This window comes from Epinephelus fuscoguttatus, linkage group LG11 (assembly GCF_011397635.1).
Source record: "Epinephelus fuscoguttatus linkage group LG11, E.fuscoguttatus.final_Chr_v1".
In the NCBI taxonomy this organism is placed as follows: domain Eukaryota; kingdom Metazoa; phylum Chordata; class Actinopteri; order Perciformes; family Serranidae; genus Epinephelus; species Epinephelus fuscoguttatus.
The window spans coordinates 13,558,720-13,573,305 of NC_064762.1; the positions used below are offsets into that span (position 1 = coordinate 13,558,720).

The 14,586-nt window shown below is 41.2% G+C and overlaps 1 protein-coding gene across 4 annotated transcripts in view; it reads left to right on the forward strand.

Moving 5' to 3' along the window:
• The window catches only part of eya4 (EYA transcriptional coactivator and phosphatase 4), a 79,465-nt gene that overhangs the window by 22,836 nt on the left and 42,043 nt on the right, over positions 1-14,586 (forward strand). The window contains exon 1 of one of the 4 annotated variants that reach the window (XM_049589155.1): positions 9,963-10,353. The exons of the other annotated variants lie outside the window; for them this stretch is intronic. The gene's annotated coding sequence lies outside the window, so the exon portion shown is untranslated. Of the gene's footprint in view, positions 1-9,962; positions 10,354-14,586 lie in introns of those variants that run through there. 4 annotated transcript variants of the gene reach the window in all.

Consider the following 14,586-nt stretch of genomic DNA (forward strand, 5'->3'; position numbering starts at 1 on the left):
CTCCAACCTCGTCGCATTCCGAAGTTTGGTCATGGACTTTCCACTAGGGATGTCCCAATCCAGCTTTTTCACTTCCGATCTGATACCGATATTACAGCCTTGAGTTTTGGCCGATACCGATACCAATCCGATCCAAGCGCGTATTATACATATTCACTTATTTTGTTGTCAGTCATGTTAGAAAATGTTTGATCAAGCGATATTACTCTAACAAGAACAACTTAATCGGGTTAGTCAGAATGATCCACAACAGTTGGTATGAGAAACTGACCTGTTTATTGTTAACAGGGTTAAATAAACAAACTTTAAACTTGAACATTAACATTAAATAAAAATATAGCTGGTTTGCTTTGGCCCCTTAATAAACAGAAAATAAATTAACACAAGAAATCTTTAAAATGTCTAACATTGAAATTAAAATAGCAGCAAGACTCCACACACTTGTGCTTTGGCCCCCTAATAAATAAAAAATAGATTAACACCACAGGACATTGTTGACATTTAACAAACAATGCAGCCTTTCCTTTTCAGTTATTTTAGTAGTGTCAGTGCCAGCCTGGTGCTGCTGTTTCCTGTGTGTCTGCATGCTGGCCTGGTGGATTGATAGTAAGTGCTGGAGCGGATCACTGGAATGGACTGCTTGAATCGCAGAGTGCTGGGCTGGCCGGAAAACCTGGATCGGATCATCCGAAAAACTGGATCGGAGTTCTTGGATCGGCATTTTTCCATGCAGTCCAATCCCATGCCGATGCACGTTTTTTGCTAATATCGGCGGCCGATATTCGGATCGGGACATCCCTACTTTCCACGTCCACATACAACGTGCAAGGTACCCTGGGTGTGTTGGTTGTTGACGTTCTGACACTGTGTCAAGTTCTGCCTGTTACATGCATTGTCTTCTTTTCGAAATACTTACTGTTTACATTAAGTCTCTTTCAAAATAAAGACACTACATCAGTACAACACCGCAAAATAAAGGTTTTTCTTTCCTTCAACAACAAGCACACATGGTTGGATTTCGGAAAAAAGAACAGGGTTTTGCTTTAGAATCTTACAGGATGCTAATACAGCTCTCCCGAGTGAAAGTCCTTGTTTGTTTGACCCATCCACCACCCCTCCTACCTACCCTACTAGGACTTACCGCCTTAACTTTCGTTGTTGTCCCGCCGCGTTTCCCTGAGCCTGCCAAGCACCGTTAAATAATAGTAATAGTGACCCCCTGCATATCACGCCAGCGTTTAAGGACAGCTTTTTTTCGTCACTGTCTGACGTCTTAAGTCACTGCCCAAGCACAGGATTTCGACGACTTTGGAGTGAGACCGCGTTGTCATGTTCAACGTGAGACTATAAGTCAATGTTAAGTTTTTTTTCCCCCAACTTTGAAGTTGTAGAATGTCACGTGTCACGTAACATGTGACATACACGTCATGTTGTGTTACATTAGTTACAAACATACTTAGTTTAAGCTAAGCATGATCTTTTTTCTAAAGCTAACCAAATAATTTTTGTAGAGATGCGACTGTTTCACAACTTGAACTACGTGTTTAAACCTGCGACTGTTAATGGTCATACATGAGCTTTTACATCATCCACCAGGCGAGCTAATTTAGAAAGTGCTCCTGTGGGTTGTATCTAGGGATGGGTACCGAACTGCGGTACTGAACGAGCCCCGGGGCTACATTCTCCAAGACCGCAGTATTGATAAGCTCTGACCTTAACGGTTCTGCTATCGGTACTTGAGCGGTCGCGTTTTTTTTTTTTTTTGGTTTTACAAGATAAACGTTATCTAGCACATTGAGTGGAGAGAAGGGGACGGGGCTGTTGTTCCAGTGACACACACACAAACACACACGCACACAAGACAGCGCACACACCAACTCAAGCTCGTAGTCTACCTTTAGATAGATAACAATGGCAGAGAGAGCCAAACGGTCAAAAGTGTGGCTTTACATTACAAGAGGTGATGCAGACACAGCGCGTGGCGGCAACGCAAGTAATTTGTCAAAACACCTTGTGAAAGTGCACCATATTCAGACGTACAGGGTTTGACTGCCCTAGCACAGCTAGTTAATTTACGTCCAGTCCAGGTTTGTAACATTATGCTAGCAGCCAACACGAAATGAGCCGTTCACATTTCTCTCTTTGTGGCAGGGAATGGTCCACAAACCTCACCGCACTTTAGGGACTGTTCGTTACTTATGAAGGGACTGTTCTTTACTTGTCAGGGAAGGAGGGTGGCTGGTTGATTTTTATTTCATTTTTTTAATTTTATTTTGATCCCCCCTTTGTTAATCACTTTTTGATGCTGTTTTTGAAGTATGAATGTCAATAAGTAATTTATTCCATTGAAATATCATTGATGTATTATAGAAAACTGATTTATCTTTTTATAAATGACAAAAGGCACATCTGCCAAATTTCTGCTGTGGTATTGTGATACTACTCAGAACCATGATATTTTCACTGGTATCGTACCGTGGGTCCCAATTTTGGTACTGTGACAACACTATTATTTTATGTATTTTACATTTCAAGTTGTAAAAAGTAAAATGTTTTGTTACAACTATTTTGTTGCAAAATGAGAATTGAGAAAATAAAGCAATTTATGATCTTAATTTGTTTTTTTCTTCCTCAAAAAGTATCGATAAGAGTACCGCTAAAATACCGGATCAATAAGCAGTATCGATAAGAGTAGTAGAACTGTTAAAATCTTAACGATACCCATCCCTAGTTGTATCAGTGGGTAATAACATATAGCCTGCGTCCCATGGGTCGGAGAACAGTGCAATGTGTATTTTATGCTACAAAATCACTGTTATCTCTTGTTTTGTGTTTTCCTTTCCGAGCTGATGAACTCACACACAACATCAGTCTTTTAAAATCCACTGTAAGTCCTTTGTTTGTCCTGAATGGCATAACATCTCTGTGTTATATAGCTTGGAGCGACTGTGCTGTGTGTTGTTCTCTCGTTTATCAGATTGTTCGTATTGTCTCGGGGGTTCGATGTAGAGGTCAGCGTCTAGTTTTAGCGCTATTTTTGTCTTTTTCTTTTTCTCTCCCTGTGCGATCTGAAGATAAAGGTTCAAAGACATTTGATACTTTAACTGTGTGTGAATATACCTTCAGCTCTGTGTCCTCCAAATTGTGAGTAATACTCAGCAGCTCTTGGCAAATTCATTTGAAAATAACAGGTAAAACCAGAGAGAGAGAGAGAGAGAGAGATGTTTTTGGAGAGTACCTTTTCACCTAAACACCTCCTCCTCCACCTCTTCCCTGCTCCACAGACTCACCCTGTTCTTCCCTTTCACTCCCTCGCTTCTTTTTTTCTTTTATAGCTTCCTACTACACCTGAAAAAGGGGCATTTTTGGAGGCATAAAGAGAGGGATAGTTTTACACCTCCCCAGGCCGGGGGAACTGGGGGGTGTAGGAGGAGTGGTGGAGGGAGGGAGGAGGCTCGGCACAATGTATTTTACATGAAAGGAAGGGGATAGAGTTACCCCACCGATAACCACTCATACAAATGGGGAGAGCAGAGAGCTTTGAGCAGGGGACAGGTAAATGTGTGAGACTCTGTGTGTGTGTGTGTGTGTGTGTGTGTGTGTGTGTGTGTGTGTGGATTTGAGAGAGAGAGAGAGAGAGAGAGAGAGAGAGAGAGAGAATGTGGAGGACAGATAGAGATGGAGGTTGTGTTGGTGTGGTGAGTAACATCCTTCATGAGTGGGTTTTGCGGTCAACACACACCGGCCAATGTCAGAGAGGAGCATGGTTGGACGATCATGTTGCACAGGTGTGTGTGTGTGTGTGTGTGTGTGTGTGTGTGTGTGTGTGTGTGTGTGTGTGTGTGTGTGCGTGTGTGTGTGTGCCTGTGCGCCTGTGTTTGTGAATGTGTGAAAGACTTTGTTTTATTTTTTTATTATTATTTTCTTTCTGAATCCTGCTGTGTCAGGTACACAAATAATGTCTTTCTCATCTGTCTGTTCCTGACTTAAAAAAACCAAGATGGCATCTAATCAACAATGCTCGTCTGGTGCATATGCAAAAAAAAGTTTCTAGCTTCTGGGTTTACTTCCTTGTTGTGCGGTCCACTAAATATACACAGTAGTGTTTCACCTGGTGGGCCTGCCTGTGAGTTCCTGCTCGGCTCATGGACTTTACATTATGACGAGTTTTACAAATATAAAACATCCATAGATCAACAATTTAGAATAGAAAGAGTCTTGTTTGCAGTTCAAAGTGTCCTGTCAACAGTTTTATGGACTCTCTATTTTAGTGGTGGTCTATGGGGAAAATTCTTTTCGACCAACAGGTAATTTTTTTGCTGCAATACCACAAGTGGCCACCGCTTTCCTGAGGGACTTGGGACATCATTAGCATGGCTCTAGTAAAACCAGTCTTTTACACTTCAGTTGTTGTACAGATTAGGCACACAAGATGTAATGTCTTAATTGTTGAGGTTTAAACTTGGTGCTGTAGATTTTTTAAACTTTTGAGCTTTTAGCTATTTTTCCTGCTTTCCAGTATTTATGCTAAGCTAAGCTAAGATAAGCTAAGCTTCCTATTTATCAAACATACTTGACACTGGTATTAATCTTTTCATCTAACTCCTTCTAAGAAAGCAAATTAGCATGTTTCCCATAATATCCAACTATCCCAGCAACATTCAGTCGTTAATTAACTGCTGTCTGAAATCCCAATCAAAACATTCTATTGATATGAAAGTTGAGCTGAAAACCCCAACTTTACCTAGCCATCAGTTGGACGTCCTTCCTTAGCATCTTAGTATCATCTAAGTATGACCTACACAACCAAATAATAAAGGATTTTGACCCACAGAGGACTCAAACCCAGCCTCCCTGGTGAAACCCCTTCACTTAACCCATTCATCCACTACGCTAGAACTGACTAATTACATAGATTTTGTCATTCTTCATACTACGTCACCTGAATTTCTAACTAAAAGTCCCAAATTCTACCTTACCCATGTGATCAAAGACACCTTGAATATAAACTTTTGGCTCTTAGGAACACAGACTTAAAAAGATTAGACAGGAATATAATTCAATTATAATGAAATAATAATTTGATTTGTAAAGCATTTATCTAAACAAGGTAACAAAGTGCTTCACAAAGTGCATGAAAATAAAAATAACAATACAATATTTATAAAAAATGTGAAGAGCCAGGAAAAATACTTTGTTACAGAGGCAAAAATAGAACAAAAGGATATAAAACACAACAGTTTGAAATCAAAAAAGCACAAATCAGACATTAAAAGGAAAAAAACTTGACTATAAAAATGTGTTTTATGATATCATTTAAAAGCAGGCAATTTGCAAGCCAGTCTAATCTCCTCAAGCAGAGAATCCCAGAGCTTTTGCATGTAGGAACACATTAATAGCATTAACGTGTTTTTTTGTTTTTATACATATATATATATATATATACACACATATAAGGCATTGAGTTATACTAGTCTTTGGACTTGGAGTGGTCATCTGATCAATTATTTAAACAGATAATAAATGCATTTCTATTGAGATAAATTTAAAAAAATCTAGGAAGCTTATGAAGAAATCTCAGTTCAGTCTAAAAGAAAACAACAACAACAACAATAAAAGAGACACAGAGCAGCAGAGTGTGTCTCCGTCTGTCTCCCTGTCTGCCAAGTCAAAGATAAACTGCTGTTGTTCCACTTGAAGAACAAAGTTGTTCTCGAGGGCCTTTTAAAAGGGAGCGAGACACCTCCGTCCGACACTTTTAAAACCCTCCTAAAGTCAACAAAAACCCCGTCATTTAGCCGTCTAATATACTACCTGCTTCCTTTTCTCACTTCACTGCTCTGATGTGCCCACGCCGCGCTACTGTACTGTTTTTGTATGTCTTTTATTTTTTTGTATTCCATCAGGCATGTTTTGGGACGCCTCCCCTGCTCCCTTCTCCACTTGCTGTGAAAATATTTCATCGGGGATGTTTTTGGACGACCCCCTCCCGATGGGGGTCCAGCCCGGCTAATAATAAAGTGCTTGAGTTGTCAAGCGCTTCGGCAACACCCTAATCTGTTCTGACAGCTAGTCCTCCACATGCGCTCTCAAACGCCCCGCGCACGCACACGAGTGCATGTCGGCATGCGCGCACAGCACTCTCTCGACAGGCGTTTGCACTGATGTATGCACATAGGTCCGCTGACAGTCTATCAATCAGGGTGTTTATTGGGGTTGGGGGGGATAAATGCTGTGGGACAGGGCTGCATGCTGTCGCCATGGTGACGGAGCTAAAGGTGGCGGGTGCACAGTTGGAGATGGTGGCCCTGTTCCAAATTGGTCTCCGGGCCTGTGTTCATTCGGCACCCTTCTCAGCTGTTTTCTGTTGCCGTGGGGATGTACAGTAACATTCAGAGTGGTCTGTATGTTAAAGGGTCTGCTCACCCAAATTAAAAACTCAATTGAAGCAGTATCTCCTGCAGCTATGCAGATATTCTAGTTTGTTTTGCCGGTTGAGTATTTAGATCATAGCTCAAAATGTACATTAAAAATTTATTAACACGCTATGATATTTATTTATGGAGGTCAGAATTTCTGATTTCCAGGTCAGAAATTTCAACTGGAACACCCTCTGAAGTTGGATTTCCAACTTGGAAAGTCCAAGGAACTTCACCAACCCCAACCTCAAAATCCAAGATGTCTGCTCCATGCATCAACAGTAGTGAAAGTTGTTGTAATATACTGTTAATAAGCACTTCTGTCTTATTTATGTCTCATTAATACAATGTAATGCATTTTATCAGGTGGTTTTGTTGGGGCAGCTGCAGCTCAAAGGTAGAGCAGGTCATCTACTTATCAGGAGATCAGCGGTTCAATTCCCGGCTCCTCTAATCTGCATGTGAAAGTATCCTTGGGCATGATACCAAACCCCAAATTGCTCCTGATGGCATCTTTGATTGTGTTTGAATGTTTGACTGAGAAGCAGGTAGCACCTTGTACAGTAGCCTCGGCCATCAGTGTATGAATGTGTGTGCGAATGGGTGAAAGTGGCTCTGTAGTGTAAAAGCGCTTTGAGTGGTTGGACGACTAAAATGGCACCATACAAGTGCATCCATTTACCATTTAACAATGGCTGACTTATCTAGAACTAAATTTGAAAGAACCACGCACCAAGAATTATAATGAGGTGCTGGTTGCTGGCAATAGACTTGATTGTAGAAAACAAGTCTCTGGCTCCATTACATTTCTCTGAGTTTGCTCAACTGTTACGTCAACGTTTTTGTTTTCTGACTTCTTGCACTGGAACACAGTAAGCTCAGGTGTGACATCATTCCCAGCTCTGATCTTTGACTTCCGGGGTAAATGGAATTGCTATACCAACATGAAAAGAAAGTACACGTCGTCTTAGATGTTTGCTTTCCTATATTCCTTTACACATACAATACATATGTGACTTTTGGTCACTCCAGGTCACTCCTGAAAAAGAGATTTTTAATCTCAAAAGGATATATATATCTATATATGGTCCGTTTGACACAATTGGACCATATTAAAACTAGTACATCAGTACAACTTAGTGGCATTGCTGCAGCCATTTAACTGCACAATGACAAGTGAGTGGTGCTTCAAAGCAGTATGGTAAAGCCAAATCAGCATAATCTATCAACAAATGCCCCAAAATAACGTGGATGTTTGGAGCAGCGAATCCCATCTAAACAAGATACATTCTGTCAGGTTACGGTTAGCCAAATAGCCTAACACATTTTATTCTGATGTGCATTTAACTCAGAATCAGGTAAGGTCAAATGTGAGTAGGGTAGAGTAGCCTCAGAAAGAAGATACAATTCATGTGTGAAAGACTGAGTAATGACTTTAATTTCCACAACTAGTAACCATGGTAGTGTAGTTCTGACTAACACACAATCAACAGTTTGCATAGGTAGCCTAGAAAGTAGCTCCAGTGAAAACAGTTCATGAAAACTGGCAACTCAATCACCAGAATAAATGTTGGTATTGAACCAGTAGTTAGGATAGGATGGGCCCTAGTGCCAGATTTTGCTTCAAAATGGCTACCATACATTTTATGGTATCGTCACATGATCAAATACAGATTACCTACATATTACCAGTCATCACTGCAAATGTGTATATGACAAAATACTAAATCAAATAAGAAATTGTTCATTAAATGGAGTTTTAAAATAGTAACTATAGTTTATATAATTTATGTTAAGTGAACATAGAATTTTTCAATAGACTGCTATTGACTACTTCATTGATGGAGATGGATTTGCCTTCTCGAGGGCAGATATAGCAGATAATAGCATTTGTATTTTAGCGTGTGTTCTTCTTTTAACACAGGCGTATTTCTTAGGTGGCAAGTTCAATAACTCACAAGGGCCCGTCCTCTGCTTTAGAGATGGGGGCCCGTGTTTCTGCAAATCGACAGAGAAGTACATAACATTTGTACATTGTTATGTAGCAGATATGTCAAAACTTTACGTTTCTTTATTTAAACAGCACTGCGGTTAACATGTGGTTATGTTAGGCACAAAAACACTTGGTCATGGTTTCGAGAAACTCATGTTTGGGGTTACAATACTCGATATTTGTGGCACAATTGGGCTGAAAATGCCGCCACTGTCTCACTAAAAAACAGTCACTTTTGTTGTTTGCTGATCTCAAAGAGTGGTCTGCTGCAGCTTGGCAGACATTCATCCACCTTCCCCTCCACCTCCTGACAACAAAGTCAGCTCATATATATGTAATCACAAATACGTAGGACAATGGTTCCCAACTGGTGGGTCATGGTCCAAAAGTGGGTCTCCAGTCCATTCTGAATGGACCACAAGTGACTTTGAAATGTCTCAACACACTTTATTTTTAAGTACAGTGAATTTCCAGCACAGAGCTTTTATTCTGAAGTGCCGGTTCCTGATGCAGAGTGACTGACTAACACATAGCTACTTGACAGAGACATGGCCAAACACAAGTATGGCACTGAACTTATTAAACTGTGTGGACCTTGAACTAATGACTGCAGAGAAATCTGGACCCTGTGGCCTGACCAGTTGGGAACCACTGACTTAAGAAACACTGATATTATACATATGAAATGTGCTATGTGATGTATCTGGTTTGCAGACATGTACATGCCAACATTTTCCTCTAGTGACTAAGCTGAAATTGGGACACTTTCTGTAGAGACAAGTTAGAGCATCAGAGCTAAGAGAGAAAATATGACCCTGTAAATTTTTATGAGTGTGGTGAGGTTTACTCAAGGTATTTTGGACGAGATGTGTCAGACATCAAGGCTGGTTTAAGCCTGGTTTAAGTGTGCGTATGTGTGTGTTTGGGCATGTGCCTCCCCCTGACAACACCTTGACGACCACAGTGAAAGAGTGCCATCTTCAGACTGAGGCAACTGGGAATCCACCCAGTTGATACTACAGCCGCCCGAACTTCTCCCCCCAGCTCAGCTACACCTCACATATGACGCACACGTGCAGCCCGTGTGGTTCCAATTAACACAGATTGAATGTGTGTGTTCGTTTGCTCAGGTGAACATGTGAGTCTCTGTGTGGTGTGGGTGAGATGGGGGAGGGTGTGTGCGTGTGTGTGCGTTGGGGGGGTCAATTGCATGGTGTGAAGTTTATGGTCTGGCCTGTACTTTTGACTGCACAGCAAGACCTCCACATCACGTCTCCATTTAGTGTCGGAGCACACGGATGTTTTTAATTTCGGGGGCTTATTTGAGTTATGTTATATTTTCAAAAATGGGATGATTACAGTGGAATTCAGTTTATTTTTATTTTTTAAAAAAGCTACATCTGTTAGATTTACAAAGTTCTTTTGCTTTAATTGTAAGCTTGAGTGAGTCTGCAGTGAGTGACAGCAGAGAGAGGGAGGGAGGGAGGGAGGGAGGAGAGGAGGAAAAGAGGGGGAGGAGGCAGAGGAAGAGAGAAACAGGACGACTGAAATGTTCCCCATTACTGGAGTCGAGGAAGACAGGAGCTGTGCATGGATTGACCTGAGAGATAGAGAGAAAGCGTAGTTTCTATGCAAGTTTGCGTCTTTTTTTTTGCCTCCTCCAGCCGCTGCGTGTTCGCTCAGAGTGAAAGAGAAAGACAAGAAGGCTGCATTTTCTCCCCGTAGAGCAAAAACAAGAAAAACGTGACACCTGGAGTCACAAAGTGAGAGGCAGGTAGATTGAGACGAGTGTTTGAAGTGTGTTCGGAGGAGTGTGTGTGTGTGTTTCGGTTTGTGTGTGAGGCCAGCACGCCTGTGTCTGAGGGGAAGCCAGTGGATCGTACAGCTCTGTAATGCTCTGTGGAAGTATAGGACTGCTAACTGACCTGATTACACCCTGAGGTAAGAGCTCAAACTCTGTGGGTTTCATGCTCAAACTAATACTGTAGTTTATTTAATCAAGCATTTATAGTGTTTCTGTAAAGTTATACAGTTTTTATTATTATAGTCACACTTCAAAATGAATAAATGCTGCTGTGTTTAGAGGAAAGACTATTCAATATTATAAATAAATCTAATTTGGCTGAATGGGTACAAAATTCAGAGCGTCCAGAAAAATAAGGTTAGTAGGTTATGATGACAACAGTGTAATTGTTTCATGGTCCCATTCCAAGTTAAATTACTAAACTCTATAAATAAACAAAGTATAATTCAATGTAAAATGAATGGAATCTAATTTCTTCATGCTTTTAAAATAAGAAAATAGTGTTTTGTTTTATTTCTGAATTGCCATTTAAATGTTTTTAGATGCTCTGCTAAGTTATTTGTGCAACACTGAGGTTTGATAAAAGACTACAGCTCTGTTCTTGAATATTTTATTAAAAATCTCCCGTATAAAAATTAATAATTTAATGAGAAATGCACAATTAATTGAAACTATGGAATTTTTTTTAAAAAGTGGAATTACTGCATTTACAAATTATTCATAGGATGTTTTATAAGTTGATTATGAATCTAAATTAAATCCTTAAACGCAAGTGTAAAAATTGTGAAACACATTTTAAGGCCTTCGTATACCATTCGTGTGTGTGTGTGTGTGTGTGTGTGTGTGTGTCTTTGTGTGTGTGCATGCAGCTCTATGCATGGTATCGGATGACCCTTTGCAGATGGGTTGGGTTATTACCAGAAACACATAGCGCTATTCTTTTCTTTCTCTCCCTCACCCCCGTTTTTCTCTTCCTGCACAGTGCTCTCGCAGTTTGCCAGAAACAATAACACAAACCCTGTTGATGCACCTTTCATGTTGAATTTTCGAGTCTTGAGCGAGCTCGTTAAAAAGCAAAAATACAGCGAGGGCCGAAAAGAGAACAAAACAAGGAAACGCATCCAGAACCGAGACTGCTTCTGCTTATTTCTGACTCACACCTACTGTTTCTTATTACGGCCCTTTGAGGGTCACATTAGGCCTCACGTTATCATCGCAGCCATTAGATGATAAATGTCATCGAGTGAGTGACAACACAAACGCAGCAGTGTGTAATTCCCTTAAATAAATCATTGTTATTAGTGCTAATTACCTGGGGTACCTGTATTCATCCCTCAGGGAGTCCCCGGGCTGTGCAGGTTGTGTTCCGGAGCGGTCACCCGGCCAACCAGGTCAAAGGTCGCCTATTTAAATGGCTCAGATGACACAAATGGGTCCTTCAGGCATCGTGGCCGCCTAATAGTATGCTTAGAGGCCCTTTGTTTTGTTATTAGAGATGAAATTGGGTGTGTTTTACTGCAACATACAGGAAGAGGGAGGTTGACGTAGGAGTTCTCTTGGATCTTGGATTTTATGACATGTATATTTATGTATATTAATATTAGGCTTGGGGGATATGGAGAAAATCATATCACAATAGTTTTTTAACCATTGCCTCAATATCGACATCGCTGTGATGTTGTAGGGTTGGCTATTGCCCACTGAGATTTTTGATGTGGATATACAACCCGGTCTCACTCCCAATTCATCAATTACCAATGCTTGGTCAGTGGCCCTCACACAGAGCCAACCTATTGGTGACATGAGACGCACATGGCGGCAACATTTTTTGGACGCTGTGAGCAACTGCCATAGGATAAAGAAAGAGGAAGTCTACATAGGATGGGCGGGAGGTGAGGTGGATGGGTCAAACACGCTCCAGACTTTCACCCAGGAGACACCTCTTCGTTTTGTTTGTTCATTATTTTAATAACGGTGCAGTTTGTGATGCTGTAGTAGTGACGTATGTTGCGTGACATTACATCACGTTATTAACAAATTTACTTATTTTAAACCAGCTCATTCAGTGGCACTGATGATAGTTAAGGACTGAAATGTTTGCGGCTGTTTTTACTGGCTCTTTAGGCCTCTAATTTTTTGTACTTTGAGCACTTTTTGGTGCTCCAGTGAAGACGAAAAGCAAATCATGTAACAGCTAGAACACTTTGGTAAGTTTGGAAAATTACATCACTTTACTGTAATAAAACCAATAAGACCAGGAAAAGTCAACATTCAAATTACCTAAAATCTATGGCAACATCTAGTCGTGTATCACGATATCAATATAATATCTATTTATTGCACAGCCCTATTTTAGATGGCCCTAAAAGCCTTATATTTATATGTATAATAGGGTGGTTTTAATAGGTCTCCATTGGATCATTAACGGAAGTGTCTATTAATGATATCACAGAAAAAGAAGTTTTAGCACTTCACAAAAAAAAAATGTTTCGGGTCAATTTTGTGTCTTAAAATCATGATAACGAATTAAATGTGTTATAGTAATTATATTAAATATGGAGTGTTTCTGATAGACGAAGATAAAAGCGGTGAGGTATTTGGAGAGACTCGGAGAGGTCAACTCTGAGAGAAAGTGTGCAACGGATAAAGCACAATGATAAAAGCTTTTCAGGATCAAAGCCCTCGTGTGCTTGTGTTTTCACAGATCGTGTTGAGACAGAAACAGCCAGGGTTGTGTGTTTCCATGCGTGTATGTGTGTGTGTATATACGGGCTGTGTGTGTGTGTGTGTGTGTGTGTGTGTGTGTGAGTGTGTGAGTGTGCGCACCCTCGTTTGTATGTGGCCCTGCGTGTGCGTTACATGTGGATTGCAGTTTCTCACAGCCATGCTGTTGATGTCGTGACTGACAGCCTTGTTAAATTTCAGTAAAGCATGAAACGTGACATGAAAGTGGCTTGCGTGTGCGTGTGCATGCGTGTGTGTCTGTGTGTAAAGTGATCCATACGAGGGCACCAGCTAACCTTTGAACCCTGTCTTAAACAGCTAAGTGCTGCTTCTTATTCGCTCTCAGCAGGATCCTCTAATCAGAACCATAACACCACAACTCAAACAGAACTTCTCCCTCTCACACCCACCCACACCCACCCACACCCACCCACACACACACACACACACGCACACATGCACACACAGAAATGTCCTAGTTTCCAAATACCTGGAGTTCAGTGTCTGCTTTGCTAAGCACTTTCTCTGTATACTTACCTGTGATTGCGATAATGTGCAAATGACTTGAATATATGCTGCCTGGGTGAATTTGACCATGTATGTGTGTTTGTGCATTTCCGTGTGTGTGTGTGTGTGTGTGTGTGTGTGTGTGTTTGGCACCTCGCGCGTGCCCTACACCTCGACAGTGTGTTGACACAGTGATTATGGGGCAGCTGGTACACATTGGCCCTCGCTCCGCCCTGCATTTACTGTCCTAATTAGTTCCTGTTCCAAATAAGAGAGAGGAATTTTAATAGAGAACCGCTGGTCCACCGTCGAGCGCCGCATACCCTCACACACACATGAAACCGGCCGGTGTGTGAGCGCGGCGAGTGTACGCTGTGGTGGAAAGGCACTGAGGCTGAAGTGTTTTCTTAATTCTGTTTTTTTTTTTTTTTCACTGCAATGATGAAGGAAAAGTTCCAGGGTGCAATGATTGACACCGGCAAACGGCTCAGTCACCGCCCTAAGTCGAGGCTCGATTTAGTGTCTACGGTGACACGTTGGAGGGTGAGGAGTGAGCCCTGTGACCTAACATGACCCCGCCGTGACCTTTCACCTCTTTAAGGGTTGAGGAAGGGGCTTGAGCTGCGGGTGGAGCAGGGTCACGGGTGAACAAGGGAAAGTTCGTATCTGTCACTCAGACGCCAGTTAGCACTTCTGTCATGGTGGTGGCTACAGCTACGGACACCGGGCTTTGATTTTTTTATGGTTTCTGCATTTTAGTAACATTTGAAGAGGTGGTTCCCGACCCGCTTCCACCAGGGACACTTTTAATCACTGACTAAAGTGACGCCCCCTGACTAAGTGACATATTTTATAGGTATTTCATATTATAGTCAATGCATAAAACAACGATACAGAACATCTGATAAACAGAATAATTAGCCCAAATAGTGAACACAATAACTACAGATGTTTAAGTAAATTTAAGCAGCGTATTTCCTGTCATATTGCATCAGAGATGAATTACCCCATTATTTTTACAGACTTTTTATGCGACTGTCCGTCTGTATTATGTGTATGTATTTTTGAACACTCATGCACACTTAATAGGCTTCTTTTTTTTTTGGATAAAGTCAGTGTTTTCTTCTCCCTGACGCTTG